We start from the raw sequence: 23,705 nt of genomic DNA on the forward strand, positions 1-23,705 counted from the left end.
AATCCCTACTGGCTCCAACACAGATCATAGAATTTATAGGTGCCAGAATAAACACCAGAGATTTGCGAGCCTTCCTAACTGCCGAGAGAATCAGAAATCTTCAACTTCATGTGCGGGCTATCCTTCATTCAGAGGCTTCACCAGCGGAATTGATCCTGAGGGCACTAGGCTCCATGGCAGCAGCGATTACACTCCTTCCATGCGCCTGTTTGAACATGCGAGTCCTGCAATGGACTCTGTTAGTGCAATGGTCCTTCCTATCCCTTCCTCTCCACCATCCCATTGCTATCAGCAAGGCTTGCAGAAGGGCGGTACTATGGTGGCTCCAAGCATCAAACTTCCATACGGGCCGTCCCTTCTGCACCTCTCCCCCTATCGCCACGGTGACCACGGACGCTTCCCGCCTCGGGTGGGGGGGGGGGCATTACTCAGGCAGGACAGTCCAAGGCACGTGGAACGATACAGAGACCTCCCTGCATATCAACGTTCTGGAGATGAGAGCGGTGCTGTTGGCGTTGCAAGCACTTCAGAGCTTCCTCCCCGCAGGAACGATTGCAATTCACTCGGACAACATGTCAGTGGTCTGGTATATCAACAAACAGGGGGGAACCAGATCTTATCCTCTTTGCCTCGAAGCCATGAGAGTGTGGGAATGGGCGATCTCCACCAACCGCTTTCTGATTGCAACGCACATTCCGGGGAGGACCAACATCCTAGCGGACAAGCTCAGCCTCACCCTTCTTACCCCCTATGAGTGGTCTCTCAATCCTCTAGTAGCGAAGCAGATATTCGCAACATGGGGGCAACCCTGCTGCGATCTTTTTGCATCTCCATCAAATGCCAAATGCGACAATTTCTTCACTCTAATCCCCCCACTAGGGGAATCTCCAAGAGACGCTCTGGTGCATGCTTGGCCACCCGGTCTACTCTATGCCTATCCTCCTCTTCCAATGATGATACAACTCTTACAGAAAGCCTCGCGGTTGGGGAGCAAGATGATTCTCACTGCCCCATTCTGGCCTCAACAAATTTGGTTCCCTTACCTGTGGTCTCACCTTGTGAATCACCCTTGGATTCTAGATCCCATTCCGGATCTCATCTCCCATCCATTGGACTTGCTAACTCCAAACCTGGACAATCTGAAACTGACAGCTTGGTTGCTCCAGTTCCACTCCTAGTTAGGACTCCCGGTATCTCTTCACCAGTCAAAGCCATCCTCATGGCAGCACATAAGCCCTCCACCAGGAAGGTATATCACAGCAAATGGAAACGTTTTTCCATCTGGGCGAGCCGCGATCTAGATCCCTTTACGGCTCCTCTTCCATCCATTTTAGACTTCCTAACTGAACTCTTTCAAGAAGGTGCTAGTTGTTCAACTGTCAAAGTGCAATTGGCAGCCATTTCTCATTATCATGTGGGACATGATACAGGACCCTTGATGTCAGCCAAATTGTGTAAAACCTTTCTCAAGGGTACCTTTTTACTTAGACCTCCTGTAAAAGAAGCCGTACCCCCATGGGATCTTACTTTAGTTCTTCAAGCCTTGACTGCTCCACCCTTTGAACCCGCTGCTTCAGTAGATCTCAAATTCTTGTCATGGAAAACAGCATTCCTTGTAGCCATTACTTCAGCGAAAAGAGTGTCGGAACTTCAGGCTCTTTCTGTAAAGCCTCCATACCTGATTTTTCACCCTTTTAGAGTGTACCTCAGGATCAATCCCTCCTTTCTTCCCAAGATAGCATCAGAAACCAACATAAACCAATCCATAAATTTACCGGCTTTCTTCCCTTAATATCAAAATAAGGGTGAATACAAGCTGCACTCATTGGATGTTCATAGGCAGCTTCGTTTTTATACCCATAGGACGGCTGGCCATAGACAATCCGACCAGCTGTTCATTTCCTTTGCCAAATTTAACTTGGGGAAAGCTATCTCTAAAGTATCTTTATCTCGCTGGATTTCCCAATGTATCCTGCTAGCTTATCAAGCCTCTGGTAGACCCGCACCAGAAGGAGTTCATGCTCATTCCACTCGCTCCATTTCTACTTCTGCGGCTTTCAAGTCTAGAGTTCCTTTGGATGATATTTGTTCTGCAGCCACTTGGGCTTCATCTCATACCTTTATCAACCACTACAAGGTAGACCTGCTTTCTAGAGGGAGAGCATCCTTTGGCTCTGCGGTGCTTCGTAATATCCTTCCATGATGGCCACCCAGGGTGCAGGTAGCTGGGGACTCTGTCCCACAGGTTGCTGACAAATGAACATTCCTACTTCAGATTTAGAAGTTATGTACTCACCATAACGTTCCATCTGAGTAGGTATTTCATTTGTCTGCAACCATCCCCCCCTCCTTCCCCCTGACCTTCTTGGATCTATTAGTTTTTAGGTATCCTTTCTTGGATATATATGGAGAGGCAAACTCGATCTGAGGTCATGGAGGGTTAGCAGGGGATTATGGGTGAAGGGAGGGGCTAGGAGCTCGGATCCATTAGCTTGAAACAAGTTGCCGGCTCGGATCCGATATTGGATCCGTAACCCACAGGTTGCAGACAAATGAACTACCTACTCAGATGGAACGTTATGGTGAGTACATAACTTCTAATTCTTACCATGGAAACAAATGTCCCCTGATATTTGATGATGCTGCCATGACAGAGTCTTCCAATGTATATCTTCATTCAAAAAGGTAAGACTAAAGACATTAGAAAGGCAAAAATTTGTATAGAGGTACTTCATAGTAATCAAACCAAGTCATTCTGAGATGATCAGCTTCACAGAGGCACCTTTACAACCCTTGGACCATTCATATGTTTCTCCTTGACCCCCTTAATGCTGCCCCTTTAGAGGCCATTATGACTTGAGTCCAATGTCTGTGACAAAAACGGCTTGTACAGCTGTCTACTGAGAAGGGAAGATCTAGGCTAATTTTGATTGATGGCAAAGGAAGGGATTCATCAGTTCCCTTTTTGTGAGGCTGTCCAGGGCTTTTACTGATGGAAGCCAGTCCTACATCATGTACCTCTAATACTTGGAGGTTCCATGTAAACATATAGAAACAAAAAATAAAAATGCATTTCTACACCTTCTACTCCATTTTCCAGTGAGAAAACTAATAGAGGACTAGCTCAGTATTGCTCAGGGCCTGTTGAAAGTCCTGCCTTATAAATTAGCCAGCCTTCTACTTTTTTAAAAGGAAAAGAGATTCCTCTTCCTCTGTGGAGGAAGGCTTTTCTGACGCAGCCTGGGGTGGGGGTGGGAGAGCATGATTATGCCACTCAGTTCCCTTCATCCTCAGGATTTGAATCCGATGCAGAAGATGCTTCATCTCTTGATTCTCCTTTTTTTTGGGGGACACTTTTACTAAAGTGAAGGACTATTTTAAATGGAAGGGTAGAGATGTCTCGGACTACAGAAAAGATATGAACTGTTGATCATGGCCACTCCTAAACCTGTTGCTATCCCTGTAGTTCTAGATGCATAAGAAGATGCCTTTCTGGCTGCTTCCTTATCGCACTGACTCTTAACTGCCAGCCCTTGAAAAATAGGGTTTACAGAGTTTGACTAAAAATCTCATAGCTGATCATACTGTCATTTCTTTTGATGTTGATTAAAGGAACTAGTACTTTTCCCTCTTCTAATCTGTTCCAACTATGACAAAATAAATGATGACCATTCTAGACATGAAACAAATTATTGTTAACATTCCTGATTTGAATCTTTAATCTAACTTCCTAAAACATACATAATTCTGCCTCTTGGGTAGCTTAACACACCATCAAATGTGGTTATGATGCTGTTGATGCAGCTTAAAGATCACCTGCCACTGCTATTGTTTTGAGGAGGTATTTTTGGTTAAGACTGCAATCAATCCCTGAAGATGTTAAAGCTCAATTTTTAAATGCACCCTTAATTAAAGATTTGTTGTTTGGAAACTCGTCTCGTGTCACTGAAACAATAGGTAGCACACATACTTTTGGTGCTGGAAACTAAAACACTTCGCATTCTTTTCCAGTCAAGGTGACTGGATTGCTGACACTGCAGTGCAGCATTGTTTTTTATTTAGTTTTTTGGGGTGGAGTGAGGTAGTGGCGATGTATTACTGAGTGTGTTGTCCTGTAAACCAACTTCTCATCTGCTTAAGCTGGTAGCAGCTCATGTGGATGTAAAAGATCCTACAGCACCTTTCAAAAACAATGAGGTAAGTTCCATGATGCCCTGACCAGATTTCCCTTAGTAGTAGAAATTCCACCTCGAGTCGCTCTTGAAAAGAGGTCACAGTCTGGTGTGGCTTATGCAGTCAACAAATAATGAATGAATAAGTAAAAAGTGTTTTGTAAGCTGGATGAAAGAAGAAAACCAGTGCAAAGTGTTCCTTTGAAAAGAATTATCCTGTTAATACTGACTCCTTTTTTTTTATAAGTCTTACAAATCGACACAAAAACTGGAAAGAGTCATTTAAGATAGAAATCTCACAGAAATGGCTAGGAGATTCTAAAAGACAGGCAGGCTAATGCATCTCAAGGTTCCAGTTCTCAAAGAAACAGTTCCTTACTGTTCTTGTCAAAACTCCCTCCCTCTGCCCCACTCTGCTTCATTTCCTGTATGGGAGTGTATCACAACAGACTCTGGGGTACTAGACATTAAAAAAAATAAAAAAGGTTACAAACTCCAGTTAGTATCCTTCACTGCACCATTAAGAATTCCACAAATTTCCAAAGATCAGCATCACTTGATTCCTCCAATAATTTCAGACTTACTACTTCAGGATGTCCTAGAACTCATTCCTGTGGATCAGTGGGGAAAAGCTTTTTCATAGGTTCAGAGATGGTTACTGGGCTATTGACCTGAAGGTCTTTATTTCTGCTGCCATCTCCCCTCTCTGTGAAGTGTGCTTGCTCTCTTTAAATGTCTTGGGCTGCAGGTAACCCCCCCCCCCCCACCCTCCAAACATAAGTACTATTGCTGAAGTGCAATTCCAGTGAAAATATTACAAAGGCTTCTCTGCAAGCACGGCTTTTCTTCAAATTGAACGCAATATATGTCTTAACTTTCAACATAAAGACTTAATGTTAATGCCTTTATATACTGAGGTTTTTTTGTTTAAAGCATGAGAGGCCTGTCTAGCTAGCCCAGTATTCCTAACTCCAATCCTGTAAGATCCCATTTCAGACTCTAGTTGATGACACACTGCTGGGTTCTGTATCTCTCTCTGAGTAGCAAGGCAACATTTTAAATTTTTATCTATGGCTTTTGCATCCATCTGTGCTTTTTTCCCCAGTTTCATCTGTGACCAGTCAATATTCGACTATTTTTGTATGGCAATAGCTATCCACTTCCAAACTAAACTGCACTACCCCAGAATTAGTAACACCAGAAATAATTAACTTGTGCTAGTTTAGTACCCCTCCTTGAGCTGTACTGCCATTTACTTAACTGCAGTTCATTTATTCTCTTGGTACTCTCTCCATATCACTTAGCTACAGTTTGAGTCAGTTGATTGTTTGTTTTTGTTTGAATTGCCCATCTTCCAGAATCTGATTGAGAGACCTCTCAATCACTACCACAGGACTCCTTCTGCATTTAGTCCCTACCCTTCTCCCCCACTAGGAATGCATAGCACAGAAGTTATATAAAGGCCTGTATTCTCTATCTGATTGTTTTCCAGCCCACAACCCCTCCTAAGAGCAGCTAACAGGTCTCTGCCCGCTTCGCTCCCCACCCTGCCCACAATTTACACCCACCCCTGGTGGTCCTACCTTTATTAGAACAAACCCCTCCCATCATTTTTACCACCAACCACAACACTACTCCCAACTCTAAATCCACCATCTTCCCACTACTACCCCTCCTCTTCTGATAACATGAATAAGCATACCATACTTATACTCTTTGCATACCCCTCCTTGTATATCTTACATCTTACCAAAACTCCATTATACCCCCACTCAACCACTTCCACTGTACAACTATTCACTCCATCACTCATGACTCACTCTCATTCTGCTCCTCTCCCACCAACTCAAGAACTATCCCTATGCATCCCCCACATATTCTGTCAACTAAAATACTAAAACTAAATGCATCCCTACAAGTTAACAAAATAACCCTCCCACCACATCTGTTACTGACTGCACCCAATCATAAAGTTTCCCTAAAATGCCAACTCTTTCACAAACTGATAAAACTAATAACCTCATGCATATCAAAACTTACCCTCAGTGGAGCCATCCACCCCAACCCTGACCCCTCCATCTCCAACCCCACTTTTAATAATCAGACTTACAACCACATCTCCCAAATCCCAGCCAGTAGAAAACCAAATGACCTCTTTCTGCTAGGCCTAAATATTAGAAGTATAGCCAACAAAGTCTGCGAACTCCATGCCACCATAGACTTATACTCCCCAGATATAATCATCCTGACAGAAACCTGGCTAAAACCTCACATTACCAGTGAGCAAATCCTCCCTAATGGTTACAACATACTAAGACTAGACCGACTAAACAAGAAAGGAGGTGGTATAGCTATAATATTTAGACAGCATCTAAACATCCAGGTTCTAAACTAATCAACTCCCCAAATTGCCAGTGAAGAAATAATGTATACCAACCTCAAAATAAAACCATCAACATAATAGGATGCTACTTCCCACCTGGCCAAAATATCCCTCCACTAGAAAACCTCCTAAGCTGGACTACCCACCATCTCCCTCAAGAGACCATAGTTTTAGGTGACTTCAATATTGATTGGCAATCCTGTTGCAGCAACCATCCAACCCAGCATCTAAACCTTCATGGCTTCACCCAACTAGTCCAGTCACCAACCAGAATAAATAAAAACTCCAACAAGCACACTACCCTGGATTGGATACTAGTCAGCAAGATTCCCCAGTCCTATATAGCAGGCTGCCTATCAGATAGCCTCGGTGATCATTCCTACTCAAAAAACACCTATACCAAGTTAAACCGGTCATCTACCATCAAATACGTAAAAAACTACACTTTAACCCAATCACATTCATCTCATCCCTCAAAGAATGTAACTGGCACCCTCTAAATTACCTCAGCCTAGATGACGCAGTCCAGTTTTTCAATACTACCTTCCTAAGCATCCTAAATAACCATGCCCCCATAAGACTTACCAGAACCAAAGCCCAACCCTCCCCATGGCTACAGAAAACCACTAGGTCAGAAATGAAAAACCGAGATAAAGCCTGAGAACACTGGCGCAAAACCAAAGCATGCTCAGCTAGACAGAAGTTCCTAGAACTACGCAATAGAGTCAAAAAGCTAATAAATGAGGACAAAATCCAATACCTACCAGTCTGCCCTCAACTCCTCCCAACACAACCCCAAACAATTCTGGACCTCCATAAACTCCATCCTCCACCCAGGTAAAATCAATACCCCAACACCTAACACTCCTCACTCTAAAATATTGCTACCTCATTCAACACACACTTCACACAAACCATACTATCACTAGGTAGACAACACAACCCCCCTCCCCTACACCCCACACCTTCACCCAGTAATCTCCCCACACTCTTCTCATTTTCTCCCATTCCTACCTCCAACATAAGAAAGCTCTTAACTAAACTTAAACCCACAAAATTAGCAGTAGACAACCTCCCAAGTGAATTCCTACAAATTGTATCTGATGCCCTAGCCTACCCAGTAACCATCTTGATTAACCGATCTCTGTCAGAATGCTATATCCCTACACTATGGAAAGTATCACACATCATTCCCTTTCACAAAGGCGGCCCCTCCACAGATCTAACCAGCTACCGCCCCATAGCGATTCTATCTCCACTCTCCAAAATACTAGAGAGATGCATTCACTCTCAAATCTCAGACTCCCTCCTTACTAACAACCTCCTTTCTAATACTCAACATGGTTTCCGACCAAACCATAGCGCCACCACTGCCTTACTCTCTTTTACTAACACTATCCTTCACCATAAAAACAATGGCCATCTCTCCTCTGCTACTTTCCTAGACCTATCTAAAGCATTTGACGTGGTCCCACACAAACAACTCCTCGCTGTACTCAATAACCTATCCTTTTCTCAATCAGTCACCAACTGGTTTCAGAGTTACCTGTCTGACCGCCAGCAATCTGTTGTATGGCAAAATGACACATCTCCCCAACTACCTGTCTCTGTTGGTGTTCCCCAAGGATCCACCCTTGGACCCCTACTCTTCTCTGTTTTCACCAGTAATCTAGCCTCTGCCACCAAACATGGCGCACACATACAATATGCAGATGACTCAACCATCATCTGCTCCGACCAGTCCCTACTTGAACTGCAAAAGGTCACACAGCATGCCTTTTCCTCTATTGAAACTTGGCTATCCGATGCCCAGTTAATACTCAACTCAAACAAAACTAAACTCCTCATCTTCGAACCACCAAACATACTCAAAACAACTCTCCCTTTAACATCACAGCAAAAGACAACACCACTATCCAACCAACAGATCACACCAAATTGCTAGGAGTTGAAATAGACAATAATCTCAAATTTGACATTCACATATCCATGACCATAAAGTCCACCAAAAACTAGGAGCCTTATACAGAAATAAGCAACTCCTCACCAAAGCAGCTAAGATTTCATTTGCAAATTCGCACCTTATCTTCACCCTACTTTATGCCTTTCCAATATATACCAACCTAAGGCAATGCAATCTAAATAAACTCGAGACATGCTACAACAAAATCGCCAGACAGGGGCATCCTACCACAGTCACCACTGTCTCTCACTTACTGAACTAGGCTGGCTAGAACTCCCTCACCTCCTTCAATGGTATCAACTCACACTCACCCACAAACTGGTTAACCATCCTGTAAAGGTCCCATTCCTCCCGTATCTACTCTAACCCTATCTCACCACTAGACCACTACGATCCAGCAACAAAAATCAATTACAGGTTACTAGAGCCAATAACACTGCTGGAGAAGCACTATTCTCCAGCGCTATAGCCAAATTATGGAACACCCTCCCCCCCACAATAACCTCTCTACCATCATGCACCCACTTCAAAGCTTTACTTAAAGTGCACCTAAAACATGCTGGCTATGCCCTTGTAACTCTCCCCTCTAACTTCTCCCACTCCATCTACCCTCTACCTCTCTCCCACCCCACAAACTACCTTTGATTACAGCAAGCTCTGATACTTCCATGCCTATCTACTTATTATATGGCAGTAACTTCTTACTGTAACAATTGTTAATATCTGCTATGACTTCGTGGATAGAACAGATGCTAGTTATCTACTGAATGTACTATGTTCTTCATCTGTAACTTATGTTTGTAATATTTTAATTGCTAGGATTCTTCATCTGTAACTATGTCTGTAATATTTTAATTTGTGGAGCTTTTCTCCCCGGGCCTCCGCTGAAAGTGGACCTGCGTCCAGTCGGACATTCCAGGTCAACAAATGTAAATAAATAATAAATAATTAAGCCTAGCTGTGTACCCTAATATAATATAATATAATAATTAGAGAAAAGCAATATAAAGGATCTTGCCAAAACTCAAGATCTTAGCAACGACTGCCCATATCTAGGAGGGTCATGGGTGAAATCCCTGGCAGGAATTTACGATTTTCCATCCAGTTATCCAGGCTACGCATAAACAGGGTCATAGAGGGGCTTGGTTTGATGTGAATTGGTAGCCTATTCCAGAAGACTGGCAACCTTTGAGAGACGTATCTGTCTCTCCTGTAGGTCCTATTTATGTCGCAGGCCAGGTTAAGGTCCCTGGAGCGAGTGACCCTTGTCCCATTTGACTTGCAGATGTGCAATATTTCCATCAGGTTTGGATCCGAGATTACTTTGTAGGCCAGGCACAAGTCTCCTCCAAGTAGTCTGTATGCTATTGAGTACAGTGACAGTGACTTCAGTCTCTGTCACTGTATGACATATGCTGGAGACCCTGAATTTTCTTGTTTAGAAATCTCTGAGGTCTGTCAAGTTGCTGCAGGTGCCTGTTAAGGTACATACCAAAGGGAGCATTGTACTCAGTTATTGACTGATGAGGGTCGAGTACAGGGGAGTTATGACCTCTTTCACTCTTGAAGAAATGCCCTTGCTAATGAAGTGTAGAATGCTTTCCTTGCCACTATAGACACATGGTGGTCACAGTTTAGGCTACAGTCAACTTGCCTTCCCAAGTCTCTCACTACTGAGTTGTTAGTTAGGATATTATTTATGTGATAGTCTGCAGGGATATCATTTTTACCAAAGAGGAGGATAATGCATTTTTAGCACTGAGTTTGAGTCCAAGGCTTTGGCAGCAGTCATTGATTTGTGTAAGTCCCTCTTGAAGAATATCAGAAAAGCAACACTCCCAAGGGCAAATGGTGTAAACCAACAAAATGCAAATCTGAATAAAAGATGAAAACACCACGCCATAGCTGTAAAAATCTCAGATAAATCCACGATTTAATAAAAGGTAAGCGCTTTCACACTAATTTGTGCTTCTTCAGACCATACATAAAAAGAAGAGAAAAAACAACTCCCCAGTAAATAAATTACATCAAGACAGTTAACCAATGAAGGCCAACAAACAATTAAAAACAACTAAGAACAAATCAATTACTATTTAAAGAGCCTACGCTCTTTCAGCACAGGTTTAATGGAGGTCCTACCATTGATACCAGGTAATTTCTCAGCTTGTAAGCAAATAATCCAGTCAAGCTCTCATCCTTCAGTATAATTCCTAAAATCACCACCACGCACACTACCCCTAACCATCTCTACAACCCTAAACCCAAAAATATGGCTGATACCATAATTGGCACAATGTTTAGCCAAAGCACTGTGCATGTCTTGTCTACTGATGCTATACAGATGTTCCCTTATCCGCTCCATGAGGGACCGATTAGTTTTTCCTATGTAGAAACAACTACAGATTCTACAACTAGCCAGATAAACAAGGTCCCTACTCCTACAGGTAGCATGTACTTTAAACTTAAACACTTCACCAGTAGAAGGATGAGTGAAATCTACACTCATGTCTATATAAGAGCAGTATCTACAATGCATACATCTCATGGTGCCAGTATAAACAATATTAGCACCTACTTGAGGTCTATTTTTATAGCATAATTGTTGTTTAAGACTCTTCTTATTTTTAAAAGTAAAACTGGGTGTAGCCCCTACTATATCCTTTAATGTTGCATCTAAACGCAAAATTAGACCAATTATCCTTGATAACATTTAAAACACTACTCACATCACTGGTGTAGTATAAAGAGACAGAAACATCATTACGTGTATGCATTCCTCCAGTGCCACTACTATCAAAATTAGCCAAACTAGACTGATCAGAATATAAGGGTCGAGCCCTATCATCTCGCTGTCGAGTACTCTCATCCAATGCTTTATCAACTTCAGATCTCTTGTAACCTCTGTGTAAAAAATCCTCACTCAACCTAGCTGTATCACGAAAAAAACAACTCATCTCTAGTAAGTCGAGAGATACGCATGCCTTGGCCTTTAATAACATTCCTAAATATGTGGCGAGGATGCATACTACTGCGGTGCAACATGGTATTCTTCCTACAGTCTTTTCTAAACTGAGTGGTAATACGTTTACCGTGGTTGTCAACCAAAAGTTTGGCATCCAAATAATCAATTTCTTGAATACCTATAAGTAAATCTCAAAAAAGGAACAGTTCTATTCACATAGCCAGTAAATTCTAACAAACTAGTCTCACTACCATGCAAACCAAAAAAAGGTCATCCATGAACCTCTTGTAAACTTTTATATGATTCATATATATAGAATGCAAAACATGTTCAATCTCCCACTGAGCCATTACAATGTTGGCATAGCTATAGGCACAACTGATGCCCATAGCCACGCCAACGTTCTGTAAAAATAACTGGTCGTCATACAAAAAGAGGTTATTTTCAAGGACAACCTCTAAAAAAAGGCAAGTCAAATAGGCCTGTCCCACCATCATATCTTTCCTTAATAAAAACTCCTTAACCATGTCAACGCCTAAACCATGTGGTATACTAGTAAAGAGTGACACAACATCTAAGCAAACCAAGAAACACCTATCACCACAGACAATATCTTTGGTTGCGATGTATAAGTGCTGCAAAAACTGTTTACTGTCACTAAGCACCTGGATTTCACCATACAATAGGAGCCTCAACTTCTTCTCCACATATAAGGAAAAGGGTTCCGTCAGCCAACCACCGCCGGAAACAATGGGGCAAAAGGGTGGACTGACGGGATCCTTATGTATTTTCGGCAATGCCTGAAACACCGGTATTGTAGGAATAGGGACCTTGTTTATCTGGCTAGTTGTAGAATCTGTAGTTGTTTCTACATAGGGAAAACAAATCGGTCCCTAATGGAGCGGATAAGGGAACATCTGTATAGCATCAGTAGGCAAGACACACACAGTGCTTTGGCTAAACATTGTGCCGATTATGGTATCAACCATATTTTTGGATTTAGGGTTGTAGAGATGGTTAGGGGTAGTGTGCGTGGTGGTGATTTTAGGAATTATACTGAAGGACGAGAGCTTGACTGGATTATTCGCTTACAAGCTGAAAAATTACCTGGTATCAGTGGTAGGACCTCCAATAAACCTGTGCTGAAAGAGCGTAGGCTCTTTAAATAGTAATTGATTTGTTCTTAGTTGTTTTTAATTGTTTGTTGGCCTTCATTGGTTAACTGTCTTGATGTAATTTATTTAATGAGAGTTGTTTTTTCTCTTCTTTTTATGTATAGTCTGAAGAAGCATGAATTAGTGTGAAAGTGCTTACTTTTTATTAAATCGTGGATTTATCTGAGATTTTTACAGCTGTGGCGTGGTGTTTTCATCTTTTATTCAGATTTGCATTTTGTTGGTTTACACCACTTGCCCTTGGGAGTGTTGCTTTTTTGATATATTTCCTTGGTTCTTCTACTATCCCTTGGGACATGGCTGATAAGAATGAAAGTAACTCTGCTTTAGATGGAGCGGTTATGGAATAACCACTGATCTATTCGGAAAACCAACGAGGGTTAACTTATTACTCCACAGTAAAAGTCTACATCCTACAAAAAACAAGTATAATGTAGTGAAATCCCAAGGCTATAGATTAGCTCGAATTACCACAGAGATGGAACCATTTTTGAGAAACCTGAACAATTTAGAGAATGATTTTCTAGTGAGAGGCTATGAAAGTCAGATGTTAAAAAACATCCTGGAACCCATTATAGAACTGAAAAGGACTGAAGCACCTTCACTCAACCTCCCCAGTAGAAAAATGTTAAGTAATCCCACAGAGAATAACAAATGCAAAAATAGCTGCATCCTGACCTACACTTTGGATTATCACAGTATCAAAAATGTTATTGAAGAAAACTGGGACATTGTCACAGGAAACCCTTTTCTGATTAACAGCTTAGGTGAAGCCCCATCATTTGTTTATAGGAAGGCCAGGAATATTAGAAGTTTTGTTGAATTTAAACCTAGACCATGTGAGAAAAACAATAAAAGATGTGAAACTAATTGTACATTTTGTATATTTATACAGCAAGGTGATAGTTTTTATTGCCCTTGTTTAAAGAAGATCATTAAAACCAGTGCAGGGGGTAGTTTTTATTGCCCTTGTTTAAAGAAGATCATTCAAACCAGTGCAGGGGGTGACTGTAACACTAAAAAAAGTAATTTACAGGGCACAGTGCAATGAATGTGATGCATTCTATGTGGGCAAGACTGTAAATAAACTCAAGCGAAGGATTTCATGTCATCTGTCAGAAATCCGCTCTGGATGTAAAAATAATGCACTAGCCAAACACCTTTCTCTTCATAAAAGACACACAGGTTTTAAGTTCCAGATCCTGGATCGCATAGACATGGGTGATCTTGAAGGAGACATCCTGAATATTCTGGAGAAACATGAACTCATGTGGCAATTAAAGCTGAACTCTTTTAGAAAGCCTGGACTAAACTACTACTGTTCAATTAAAAGTGCACTGGAACTTAGAAAATTGCCACATTGTTTACATGATTAATTGTATTTTATTTTTTTCTACAAATTGGTTTTAAATACCATTTTAAATCATTTGAAATTTAAGTGTATATTTTGTTTCCATCATCATACATATATATTTTTTTTATTTTTATATATATTTTTTTTATTTATTTATATATATATATTTTTCTGGTTCTCTTTTTTTCCACTTTATTCAAAATGATGGTAATAATAATACTAAATAATTATACAATTATATAGGTTTTTAGGGTTCTTGTACACAGACCTGAAGAAGTCTAGAAGGACGAAAGCGATCTTTGTTAACAATAGGTTATGAAAATAGAAACTGATTTTTACATGCAAAATCTATATGTATATATTTATATATATAATTTTTGATCGCAAAATGAACTAAGGTTGATATATTTCCAGCCATGTAGTATATTGTCTTGTATAAAATCACAGACTTAATAATCTACTTAATAATTTGGTTAAATAAGATGTACCATTAAAGTACATTAGGGCTCTATATTATTATGACAGCTACTAGGTAGGACAGGACCAGCTGGAATGTCACACTGATGGGGGAAGGGATGTGCATTTAACATGTGTACCAATAACACTTTGTTTTACAGCACAATAAACCACTCCCATGCCTGATAAAAAGTATATATATATTTAGAAAGCTTGTGAGGAAATTATTACTCTATTTTTGTTTTACTTGGATCGCTTGTCTGTGTACTTAATAAAGGATTTTCGACTGGAAACAGACTGCCTGCCTTGCTTGGATTACTTTTGAATACTTAGTAATGCTGTAGAATTATATATTTTCTATTATTACTTTTTGACTTGACGAGTTTACGTTCGCTACTTCTGCTACTATTGTCTGATCTGATTAATATACAGTGATTAACTAGAAATATATGGACTGAAAATCTTCCACACAGAAGTTTCTTACACTGTTTTGTTTTTAGACCCACTACACTTTAGTGGGTTGTTTTGAGACTTCGGGGATACCACGGAGATTACTTGTTTTTTGAAGTATTGATAATGCTATCATTGAAGATGACAGGTTTTGTAGGCTTTTTTCTGATGTGTCCAATCCTTTATTGGCGGTATCAGGAGAGAATACGCTAGGGGCTGCTACCAGTGTTAACCCGGCAAGTTTGGCTGATGCTGTTTGAGACTTGGAAAATGACATGTATAAACCGAAGTGGCTGCAGTGGCAGCGACTTCACTTTGAGGCGTGATTGTTTCATAGGGTCATTCCTAGAGGATTGTGAGTACTCGTCATGCCTACATATGGGTCGACTTACCCTGAACTTTTACGTAAGTGGCAGCAGCTCAACATTGAGCTTCGTTTTAACTATCTACATTTACTTATTGACTTTTTCAAGCCTATTGAGATTGAGTTGAAAGAGACAGTAACTGCTAAATACAAAGATCTGATGCGGTTGTATCGTTATGTGTTTGCTGTGAAAGCCGATATGGTTATGGATAGTGTCTCGTCCTATGAACAGCGCATTAAGTTACAGAAGTCTAAAAAGTTGTCTAGAGATATTAATGACTTCTCAAGAGGTCAGGTATTTACCTGGTCTAGGGAAGATTCTATGACTGAGCAAGTTACATCTGCCAGTTTCAATAATGATAGTTCGACAATGAATTCTGTTAGTACTTCTGTTACTGACTCGATGAGAGTTTTATCTGACCCGCCTGCTGTTACTAATATTGAGTCACATAGGCTAGTTACTTCCGCCCTTCCCTCTACTAACCATAATAAAACTGTGGCTCCTTTAAATTCTGTGTCTGTTTCAGCGATGCATGATGTACGACCTAAGGTGAATCCTAATCAGGATATGAATGGGTGTTTCCCCTTAGATCAACCGTTGCCCATTCGACAAAAGGCAATACAACACCTTCAACGCTCAGTGAGTCTCGGCAGGAAACAACAGTGAGTAAACGATGATTCTTGAATGTAGACCTTGAAAAAGATGTGGAAAGAACCGAGGACTGGTTAATTTTCAATTTGTCTAGTAAGACTTTGTCCAAAGCACAGTATACTCTTTTACAACGAGGCCTGAATTTCATTCCGGCTCAGTCTTCTGATTTCAGTCAGACTATTATAGACATTAGATTATTTGCACGCCAACTCATGCTTAAAATGAGGTTTCCTAGTTCCGGGACAGCAGTATGTACTGGTTATGATGGATTGAGGAAACTTAGTACGTTTCAACCTGCACTTAGTTCTGTGCTTGAAATTTTTGTGAAGAAATGTGAATGTGATTTATTCAATGTTTATCATAATGGGCATGCTCGAAATGAATTTTTTAATATTAATGCTGATGAGAGACGTGCTCTCTTTGAACTACGGAATGATGCATCTCTGATTATTAAACCCGCCGATAAAGTGCAATAGTTTTGATGGATTATTCATTCTATAACTCTAGGATTGTATTAATGTTGAATGATTGTAACGTCTACACAAAGGTTGACAGAGATTATGTCTGTTATTCATGATTGCCTTAGTAGTCATGTTATTACTAAGGAGCTATATGATTTTTTGTTAGTGGAGTTTCCTACGATACCAGTGTTTCAGGCATTGCCGAAAATACATAAGGATATCCCGTCAGTCCACCCTTTCCCCTCATTGTTTCTGGCGGTGGTTGGCTGGCGGAACCCTTTTCTTTATATGTGGAGAAGAAGTTGAGGCCCCTATTGTATGGTAAATCCAGGTGCTTAGTGACAGTAAACAGTTTTTGCAGCAGTTATACATCGCAACCAAAGATATTGTCTTTGGTGATAGGTGTTTCTTGGTTTGCTTAGATGTTGTGTCACTCTTTAGTATACCACATGGTTTAGGCGTTGACATGGTTAAGGAGTTTTTATTAAGGAAAGATATGATGGTGGAACAGGCTGATTTGACTTACCTTTTTTAGAGGTTGTCCTTGAAAATAACCTCTTTTTGTATGATGACCAGTTATTTTTTTACAGAAGGTTGGCCTGGCTATGGGCACCAGTTGTGCCAATAGTTACGCCTACATTGTAATGGCTCAGTGGGAGATTGAACATGTTTTGCGTTCTATAATATATGAATCATATAAAAGTTTACAAGAGGTTCGTGGATGACCTTTTTTTGGTTTGGCATGGTAGTGAGACTAGTTTGTTAGAATTTATTGGCTATGTGAATAGAACTGTTCCTTTCTTGAGATTTACTTATAGGTATTCATCTCAAGAAATTGATTATTTGGATGTCAAACTTTTGGTTGACAACCAAGGTAAACTTATTACCACTCTGTTTAGAAAAGACTGTAGGAAGAATACCATGTTGCACCGCAGTAGTATGCATCCTCGCCACATATTTAGAAACGTTGTTAAAGGCCAAGGCATGCGTATCTCTCGACTTACTAGAGATGAGTTGTTTTTTTCGTGATACAGCTAGGTTGAGTGAGGATTTTTTACATAGAGGTTACAAGAGATCTGAAGTTGATAAAGCATTGGATGAGAGTACTCGACAGCGAGATGATAGGGCTCGACCCTTATATTCTGATCAGTCTAGTTTGGCTAATTTTGATAGTAGTGGCACTGGAGGAATGCATACACGTAATGGTGTTTCTGTCTCTTTATACTACATCAGTGATGTGAGTAGTGTTTTAAATGTTATCAAGGATAATTGGTCTATTTTGCATTTAGATGCAATATTAAAGGATATAGTAGGGGCTACACCCAGTTTTTCTTTTAAAAATAAGAAGAGTTTTAAAAGACAATTATGCTATAAAAATAGACCTCAGGTAGGTGCTAATATTGTTTATACTGGCACCATGAGATGTATGCATTGTAGATACTGCTCTTATATAGACACTAGTGTAGATTTCACTCATCCTTCTACTGGTGAAGTGTTTAAGTTTAAAGTACATGCTAACTGTAGGAGTAAGGACCTTGTTTATCTGGCTAGTTGTAGAATCTGTAGTTGTTTCTTCTTAGGGAATACTAATCTGTCCCTCATGGAGCAGATAAGGGAACATCTGTATAGCATCAGTAGACAAGACATGCACAGTGCTTTGGCTAAACATTGTGCCGATTATGGTATCAACCATATTTTTGGGTTTAGGGTTGTAGACATGGTTATGGGCAGTGTGCATGGTGGTGATTTTAGGAATTATACTGAAGGACGAGAGCTTGACTGGATTATTCACTTACAAGCAGAAACATTAACTGGTATCAATGGTAGGACCTCCATTAAACCTGTGCTGAAAGAGAGTAGGCTCTTTAAATAGTAATTGATTTGTTCTTAGTTGTTTTTAATTGTTTGTTGGCCTTCATTGATTAACTGTCTTGATGTAATTTATTTAATAGGAGTTGTTTTTTCTCTTCTTTTTATGTATGGTCTGAAGAAGCACGAATTAGTGTGAAAGCGCTTACCTTTTATTAAATCGTGGATTTATCTGAGATTTTTACAGCTGTGGCGTGGTGTTTTCATCTTTCCTCTTGAAGTATATTGACATTGTTTGGGAATTCATTGATTGCACCTAATTTGCAGTCATCAGCAAACATAGTCAGCCATAGCCCCTCTGTTTTGGCCTAAACTTCTGAGAAGTATATTCCAAACAATAGGGGCCACAGCACTGACTCCTGTGGAACACCACTGGTGACAGGTCTGCTGGTTGAGATAAAGTCCCCAATTTTGACTGAGTGTGATCTGTCAGTGAGCCAGTTAGGAACCACCTGGTGACTTAAAGGTTAATATTCAACTGGGAAAGTTTATCAATGATACCTGAATGTGGGATTGTGTTGAAGGACTTGGCTAAGTCAAGGTAGGCTGTATGCATAGATTTGCCTTCGTCTGTGGCTGTGGTGATGTTTTCAAAGAAGTCCGCCAGGTTTAACAGGCATGACCTGCCTTTGACAAAACCAAACTGTGTTTGGTCATGGCTTTGGAGATCACCTATATCCTTATTTGTAAGGTCTTTCTCTTTTTAATTTCTCCACGTCCATGATGATTCATTCCATGGCCTTACAGATAAGGCTGGCTAAGATTATGGGTCTGTTGCTGTACCCCCTTTATGAAGGGGAATGACTGTTCCATTCAGCAGGGACAAAACCAGTACTTAGGCTGTGGTTGAATTTTATTCTAGATTTTCTGGCACTCACGAAAGAGGGCCCAATAGAAACCCATTCTAGATTTCTCCAGAGTAAGTAAAATTTCCTTAGTTTATGCTTATAGGCAAATCTTTAAGCTAATACAGCCATGTACAGTTTAGTTTACTTAAGAGAGCATAGCAAACTAGGGGAAAATAATACGCTTTCAGCTGGGAATATTTGTGGGTGGGTAATGGAACCTGATTTGCAATAGCAAGGATGTATCAGGGGAACCTAGAAGGGGTAATAAAACAAAAGCCGAATAGATTTCTGCAAAACTGTGTGACAGTATTTGATATGAAAGATGTTAATTATTTTGAAAAAGTTTGGTTTTGGTATCTTAGAGCAGATCAAGTTTAATTCCAGGAGAGGGGACATCAAGACTAGGTTAGAAGAAAAGGAAGTTAAATGGCAGCTTCGACTACATGCTTCCCAGGTTTCCGGTATAAATGAAAACATTTCTTTCCAACCCTTATTGAATATGAGAACATGTTTTAAATAATTCTTTATAATTGATTGAAGTGTTTTTAATACTATTTTTGTAATTTTTAAAGTAGTTTTATATTTAGGTTTGCTTAATTATTTAAATGCACTGTCTCTTTAAGAATGTTCTTTCTTTCACAATGGCTAATTAATTAGCGGCCTTTTCAGATATAGAAAGAAGAGTTCCTTGTAGGAATGTGATTCTGATGAAGTACTAATATGTGCTTAATCAATTTGTTATATTTATTTTTGGTTTTAATAAAGTGGCTTTATTAAAGTAAAGGAGAGATCCGGGTGCTGACTGCTAGCGATACCTCTTGTGGAGTTTAGTTGTTTTTGTACCACTTCACTTTTTGGCGTTACGGTATGTTAATTCATTAACAGAAACTCCCAACATAATTTGTGTGTTTATAGAATAACTTGGGCTTGACTGGATACAAGTTATATTTCTCAAGGAAGTGTGTTTAATTAAAACTTTTGAGAAATATTCAATAACTGTATTAGATTATACACCAATTAAAAGAAAGAGAACAATGCTGAGTAATGATGTAAAAATGAGATATTGACACTTTTTTGTTTATCTGTTAAAAAGGGAAGAATTTAAGGAATGGGTAGTAGATCAGATTTAAGAGTTATTGAGAAGATAGAAATTTCTTCAGAAGGTGTAGCTAGTGATTGTACGTTAGAAGTGAGAGAGAGAGAAAGACATTGGGGTAAAGTAATAAGGGGTTATTGCAGAAGATGGGAAATCTCATAGAAGAAAAAGAAGAGAAGAAACATGTAGAGCGCTGAAGGAAAAATAAGATAATATCCATGTAGTATGTTAAAGAAGGATTGCTGTTAAACAGCTATTTTTTTTTAACTCTGTAAAGGGCAGAAACTTTCATCATACCAACTTGGGCAACAGAAAGTAGAAAGAGCTTGGAAAACCTATAAATGCCTATAACAAGAACAGTAACTATAGAGATCCTCTACAGGTATTAGACATACAGGCTCCTAGTTTTATAGGTATATAGTAGGCTAATTACCACTGGGGCCTTTTATAAGCCTAGCCATGCAACTCAACCAGTTGCGTCCCTATGTATCATGGGTGGTTATTAGTAGGGGGCATATTAGGAGGTTTCTAGAGGTTATGTGGGGAAATGTTAGATCTGAAATAGGGACTTCATTTGTCAGCAACCTTTGGGATACGGATCCGATCTCGGATCCGAGCCGGCAACTTCTACCACAGCATAGATCCGAGCTCCTAGCTCTTCCCCTTACCCATAATCCCCTGCCTACTCTGACTGACCTCAGATCTAGTTTGCCTCTCTTCAAGCAACAGCTAGATTCCAGAGCTCTTGGCGATTTTGTGAGAAAAAAAAAAAAGTTTTTTCTTCTTATTCTGATTGAGTGGTTGTGTGTGCGTGTTAGGTTTACCCTTAACGCTAAAACTTCTTATTTTTAGCTTACTTAGCTTAAATTTTAATTTAAATTTTTCCTCCCTCCCCGCTGGTCGTAGCATGTGTGTGTGTCTTGAGTGTAGGGGCCTAGTGAGTGTGCTTTACTTTAGTTATGTCGGAGGCCCCTAAAGCCATTTTTTCTAAATGCATCGAGTGTGGTCACAAGCTTTCACCGGCTGATGGCCACACTCGGTGCGTTAGGTGCCTTGGGGTTGAACACCTCTCTTCGGGTTGCGAGATTTGCGCTGCGTTCAACCCCAGGGCACTTAAGGATCGGAGGTCGAAGCTGGTTCTGGCGGGCCATTTACCCCCGGACTCTGCTTCGCCTCCGTACTCGTGACCACTACCCCGGTAGCGGTCACTCCTGCCTCCCTTCGTCCGACCGGGACTCAACCTCCCACTTCGGCTCCGGAGGATAGGGAGTCCAGGAAAGAGAAGCGGAGGGAGAAGCACCTTAAGCGGCGGGCCGAGGACTCTTCATCGGCCCCGCCCGCCAAGAGGGCTTCTCCGTCCAGGTCTTCTCGGTCTCCTCCTCCTCGGATCCGATCCCCTTGTTTCTCCCCGGGACCCGAGGAGGAGGTGACCCGGTCCCCATCGAGGTCATCGAGGCGACACTCCAGGTCGGTCTCGGTGGCCTCTTCGAGGTCCACCTTTAGCATGTCAGATGCGGACATGGACCGGATGATGAGGAGATTCATCCAGGCCCAGATGCAGATGGGAGTGCTCTTGCCTCCCCCCCTCCGGGGGGGAGCTCAACCCCTTTTTTCGCCCCTATTGCTCCTTCTCTGACCCGCATTCTGGGTTCGGAGTGCTCGGAGCCGAGCCACGTTGGATCCGGGGGTCGGAGCCGACCATGCTGGGCACGTTGGCTCCCTCGAGTTTGTCGGATCCGACCTCTCGGAGCCGTGGGCCGAGCTTCGGATCCGAGGGATTCGGTGTGCTTTTGGCTCCGTCCCGGTCGGAGCACACTGGTCCCTCGGATCCGACTTCTCGGTGCCGGGACTGATCCCCGCTTCGGATCCGAGTGAGAGTCGGGTCTCGGATCCGTCAGAGAGCGGCTCCCCCTCGGCTTTCGCTGCGGTGGAGAGGGCACTGTCGAGTGCTTCCAGGCCTCCGGTCCTGGCTTCGGCTCCCTCCCGCACTCCTTCTCATCTGGCCCTGGCTCCCCTCATCCGGCCCTCGGGGCAGCCTACCTCAGCGCCTCTAGGAGTTCTAGTGGAACAAGATACAGCCCGTGAGGACTCCTCGGACAGCCCCCCCGAGGAGGTTCCTCACAAGGCAAAGTGCAAGAGGAGACACATAGACTCCCCTGAGAGTCTCTCCGAAGATATGGACTTAGATGAAGGGGAAGGCTCCCCTAGGTCACCCCCCGAGGATGTCTCCTTCGGAGACATCATGGAAATGCTCAAAATCAGGGGTGGGTGGTCTGCCCCCAAGGCTTCCTCTGATGAGTCCGTATTCCTTGAGGCGTTTGAGGCAGGACCATCTACCTCTTGGGTGTCCCCTCCAACCGACGCCTTGGTGGATCTCATATCCACTAGGGCTTGGAAGGAACCGGACACCGTAGAGCCAATCCCCAAGCGCCCGGACAAAATTTTGAGCCCCCCTGCAGAGAGGTCACACTGGAGCAGAGGTCCCCCTGTGGATGCCATGTTGGTGGCTGCAGCCACCAAGAAAGAGTTGGCTCAGGAGAGCCTCACGGTTCATCCTCCGAGCAAGGAGTCTCGCGCGATGGACCGTCTTGGGAAGCGGGCCTTCAGTTCAGCGACCTTCTCTCTGAGGGCCTTGAACTATATGTCACACATTATTCGGATGCAGCGGGATCTAATTAAGGAATACGCTGCTTCCCCCCCAGGTTCCATGTCGGAGGGAGACAAGGATCTGTACTCCTCCCGAATGGCTACCCTCCGCTCTATTTCTAACACCTCTATGCGGCTGTTGTCTCATGCTACGGAGGGAGCCGCTAGAGCAGGCGGAGTCGGGCTTGTCATGAGGAGACAGGCCTGGCTCCGTCACTGTGACTTCTCGGAACCCTTTAAGGCGCCATTCGCGAATGCCCCTTTTGATGGTTCTGCACTGTTCGACAAAACCATTCGCGACACTCTTGTCCAGAGCGAGAAAGACGGGAAGACATTGTCTGCTGTCGGAGTCCGCTTCTCTGCGCCTCAGAGGTCCTTTTCCAAGAACCAAAAGGGTCAGAAGAAGATGTGGTTCCGAAAATCGCATCAATCCCAGTCTGCTCAGGACAACCAGTCCTCTCGTGGCAGAGGAGGACAGGGAGGGAAGCCACCCCAGAGGCAGAGGGGGTCCCAGGAATTTTGGGTCCAGAGAACCATTCTCTGAGAGGCCCACGCAGAACTCCTGAGGGGTTACCCGGCTGCTCCACTCTGGAGGCAGTCGGGGAGCGTTTTTTGAGGCACCTAGCAATGTGGGAGTCCATAACAACGGATTGCTGGGTGCTTCGTATTATATCCAGAGGTTACCAAATTCCCTTTATCGTAACCCCCAGAATCAGAGGCCTCCCCGACGTACCACCCAGTCAGAGGGAGGCGGCTGCTGCAGAAATTCAGCAGCTTCTGCAAAAAAGAGCCATCCAGCCCGTCCCCCCAGATCAAATCGGATCAGGGTTTTACTCCAGGTTCTTTCTGGTGCC

The 23,705-nt window shown here is 42.1% G+C and overlaps 1 protein-coding gene across 1 annotated transcript in view; it reads left to right on the forward strand.

Annotated features, from left to right (window-relative positions):
- The window catches only part of TBC1D15 (TBC1 domain family member 15), a 2,197,436-nt gene that overhangs the window by 354,644 nt on the left and 1,819,087 nt on the right, over positions 1 to 23,705 (forward strand). The window lies entirely within an intron of this gene.

Source organism: Protopterus annectens, chromosome 15.part0, assembly GCF_019279795.1.
Source record: "Protopterus annectens isolate FY-2018-M chromosome 15.part0, PAN1.0, whole genome shotgun sequence".
NCBI lineage: Eukaryota > Metazoa > Chordata > Ceratodontiformes > Protopteridae > Protopterus > Protopterus annectens.